The sequence below is a fragment of the Polistes dominula genome, unplaced genomic scaffold, assembly GCF_049000335.1.
Source record: "Polistes dominula isolate Pdom_NZ unplaced genomic scaffold, Pdom_raw_medaka scaffold_35, whole genome shotgun sequence".
Lineage (NCBI taxonomy): Eukaryota > Metazoa > Arthropoda > Insecta > Hymenoptera > Vespidae > Polistes > Polistes dominula.
In genome coordinates this window covers 735584-739742 of record NW_028300968.1, presented here as the reverse complement: position 1 = coordinate 739742, position 4159 = coordinate 735584, and the positions used below count along the sequence as shown (strand labels likewise).

The following is a 4159-nucleotide window of genomic DNA, read 5'->3' as shown; positions in this document are numbered from 1 at the left end:
ACAATGGACGTTTGAAATATTCTGTAAAGTAATTTGCAATGAAAAATGTTTAAGTTTAGATTATTTTTTAATTTACTAAGGTAATGCATCGAAATTACTGTCAATGCGTCATTCTTCTGACTCATTCATTATTCAAAGAAAAATTGTATGTATATTACGATATTGTTTTGCATTGGTAAACGAACGTGAGTTCGTGCTTAAACCTTTATTATATTCTTTTTTATTTTTATAAGTATTTTCTTACTCATAGTTTTAGTCAAATTGATCGTTGATTTGTAAAAAGAAAAAGAAAAAGATCAATGGGTATTATAAAATCATCATACATCACTGTGAATATACAAATAGCTAATTCAAATAAACACTGTGCGTATGGAACTACGGGAAAAAGGGAATTGGACGTGTCGTAAACTATTCGCACAACGTTAAACTTATAATCAATTTGTATAAATACAAATCTTAGAAACAATGAAGAACAATAAAGAATCGTTGTCTTAGAAATAGATGAAAGAAAGTAAAAAAAGACTACGGTTTGGTTAGTTAAACGTTAAAGTATCGTGAAATCGATAAAAAGATGTTTTCCGTGAGTTAGAACGAACGAAGGAAGAAAAACCATTCTGATGGTCTTTTTTTAAAAAGAATGGCGCGAGATCGAGACCGCGCCAAATTTGGTCATGGCGGCTTTCATATAAAGAGAGAGAGAGATAGGTTGGTTCCGTAGCACGCAATGATGCAATGTAAAGTTATACAGTAACCAGTTTTCTACCTCGTCCTTTCCTAATATTTCTATCTTTTCTTGTCTATCTTTTTTTCTTCTTTATTTGTCTTTTCCTTTTATTGTTTTTCGATAACGAAAGTTCTTAGAATTTTGTTTCATTTCATATTACTCTCGTAGTAGTACTACTACGACTACGTAGTACAACAAAGTATACATATCAAATAAAACGATTATAGTTACTATCGTGCTTGGTGTATTCGATCTTATAAAACTCAATCAAGATGCAAAAGACGCGATAATGGCACGTTTGCGTTTTCCGGTGATTATTCGTCCACCTCGAGGATGTACGCGGTCGCATTATGGACTTCCTGTGGGTGAGTTATGACAAGGAAGTCTGTTAAATAATTTTCTTTATCTAAATAATTCATCTAACTTGGTTTTGTTTTTTTTTTTTTTCCTTAAATGATACTACAGAAAGTAAAAGAAAACTTTTTCCTTTATTTTTATTTCTCATTACTCTCACGTATCATCGTCCCACGATGAAATTCGAACATACGTGAAACACATTTTACTACGTAACGGTACGTCGACCTTGAATGAAGATCTCAAACAGTATCACACATGTGATACAACGATTGGAAAAGAATGTTTGCGTAAATTGACAAGTTCGAGTATGGTTGTCCGTGATTATTCTATCATTTGCACATTCCATGCATATATCACGGTCGATACGTAGGTGATAAAACAAGGTTAAAAATTCGAACGTTTTAAACATTCAACTTGTATCAGTTTCCGACTGATTTCAATATATTATGTCTACAAGTATTGCTATTTTATTTTATGATTTTATTTTTTTGATGTGTAAATTTCTTTACAATCAGGGTCATTTAAAAACGGATGAAACGATGAAACAAAAAATTCTCTATAATTATTTATTACATTAACCCTTCGCACTCGAGCGGAAGTCAAATGCCAAATTAGTGTCCGGCAGATTTAAAGTGGCAACTTGAATGGCGCTGATATGACGCTCGGTTTTTTTTACTCTATCTGCTTATTTACGATGTGTAATAAGATATTTCTTTTAAGATATACTTCAAGATAATACTTAAAGGATCGAAAAGAGAGTGAAAGGTTTGCTCAAACAAGTTGCTGGTTAGCGCAAGTGAAAAAGGCTTCGAGTGCAAAGGTTTAATAATGAGATTGTCAATGTAGAATTTATAAAAATATATCATTTACTAGGGTTGCTCCGCCACACGTTGCTGTAGCTCACAATCAGTCCGAAACAATCCTATCTTTCAAGTTGGATGAAATTTCACACAGTGTGCAAAATTTCTATTAAAATCGGTTCAGTAATTTAGGAGTCCATTGCGAACAAACAACGTGACACGTAATTTATATATATTAATAAGATGATATCAAGAGAGCTTTTAGGATATTTCAATACTTACGTATAAAATATTATTGGTTTGAGTAGAAAGTTTCTTAGTATTTGTTTGATAGATGATTTTTCAAAGTTTTGCATAACTCTGATGATATTGAAAATTATCAAACGAAACTTTATACTCGTACCCACTGTATAAGAATATAAAAAAGAAAAAAAAATGAAGAAGAAAAGTAGGCAGTATCATGTATAAGTTGATAATCATTTTTAATTGTTTGCAATAGAAAAACAATGTACAGACGCAGAATTATTCGTATCTAACGTGTTGACGAAAATTCCTAGGTAAAATCTTAATCGGATAGTGTGAAAAATCAACTAAAATATGTCAAATAATACACTTTTAAAGGAAGTGTCTTATCTTGTTTTCTCTCTTTTTTACCTATTCGCTTATCGTTTAAGTTTCGTTTATCTAATTACAATGATTGAGTTATTTAATTATAATTTATGTATCTGTATAGACACACAGGTGTGTATGTAAGTAAATGGAGATTCTTAAATGCTACACAATGTTTTCATTTATTTTTTCATTATTTTTTCTTCTTTTCTTGTTTTTTTTTCTTTTCTTTTCTTTTCTTCCTTTACTTTGGTTTTAAATTAAGGACTAGTGTTTTGAGCTTCGCTCTGTCCTTATGTATTTATTTATATATATATTTATATTTATATATATATGAGTGTGTGTATGTATTTTTAAGTATAAGGGATTTTTATTTAACGCAAATTGCAATTCTAATAAAAGTCGCTCGAATTTTTTCTTTTCTCTTTACTTTTCCATTATCGGAAAAAATAAATTTATATCGTGGAATAAAAAAAAAAAAAAAAAATGGAAAAAACGTTTAATCATATTTATGGATTTGACGTTGAAATATTTTCTATAAAAAATACAAAATACAATAGCAATTGTATATTTATATTGGAATGTGTGATACTCGTTTGTATAATCGCGACAAATTAATATCATATTCAGGATAATATATAACTTCGTCATATAATAATAATAATAATAATAATAATAATAATAATATTATAAAATAAGTATTATGATATAATAATAATCGATATAAATTGTAAATTGAGCAATATTACGTAATAATGTTCTTACATATTATTAATATACAATATAAGAAGATCTAATAATATTTTATGGTGCGATGAAGGCACAAGGCGTGTGTTTATTAAATCTTGTGCGAGTTGCAGTGAAATAACGGCACACAAAATGGGTGGATTAATGTGGGGGCTGGGAGAGGACAGGGAGGGTTATAGGATCAATGTAGATGTAAAATAACACGAAATATCTAAAAAAAAAAAAAAAAAAACGAAAAGGTAGAATTTATGCATTATTTTGATGCAACGTTACACAAGTATCAATAAGTTCAACTGGTTTTAAGATTAAATCCGATAATGAAAACAAAAATTGATGTGGGTGGAGGGTTGGAGGATGGGGTGTGTGTTGTAAGTGTTGTCAGGGTTTAATGGGGTAGTTGTTTTTTTTTTTTTTTTTTTTTGAAAAAAGAAGAAAATTAATAACAATACATATAGGACAAGCGGAGCTCATAGAATAATGTGTGTATACCATTTAGAATTGGAAATGTAATTTAGAATTAGAATGTAAAAATACTATGTATTATGTACAATTAATTAATTATACCAATCGTGGTGAATATATTTAAATTATTTTACACATCGTCTCTCTTTTTATTTTTATTTTTTTTTTCATCGTCATCTTCTTCTTCTTCTTCTATATCTTCTTTATCTTCTTCATCTTCATTATCTTCGTCGTAGTTTATTTTCTTCTTTATCTTCTTCTTCTTCTTCTTCTTATTCTTCTTAATTCGTGTTATTATTTTTCTATACTTCATTTGATTGTTTTTCTTCGATCGAAGATGAACAGTACAGTATTTGAATGAATTTCTCGTATCATATTTGTTTGTTTGTTAATATTTCATTTTCAAATGTGCCACATTGAAATGGCACATTTAAAAAAAATGCTATAATGATTGTGGTTT

At 29.0% G+C, this 4159-nt stretch overlaps 1 long non-coding RNA gene across 7 annotated transcripts in view; it reads left to right on the top strand.

Annotated features, from left to right (window-relative positions):
• The first annotated feature begins 948 nt into the window (after positions 1 to 948).
• Positions 949 to 4159, top strand: part of LOC149032340 (uncharacterized) — a 58438-nt gene continuing 55227 nt past the window's right edge. Inside the window, exons 1-2 of one of the 7 annotated variants that reach the window (XR_016176798.1) lie at positions 949 to 1089; positions 1955 to 3655. This is a non-coding gene — a long non-coding RNA (uncharacterized LOC149032340). Of the gene's footprint in view, positions 1090 to 1954; positions 3656 to 4159 lie in introns of those variants that run through there. The other 6 variants (XR_016176796.1, XR_016176795.1, XR_016176794.1 and 3 more) reach the window with 6 other exon arrangements.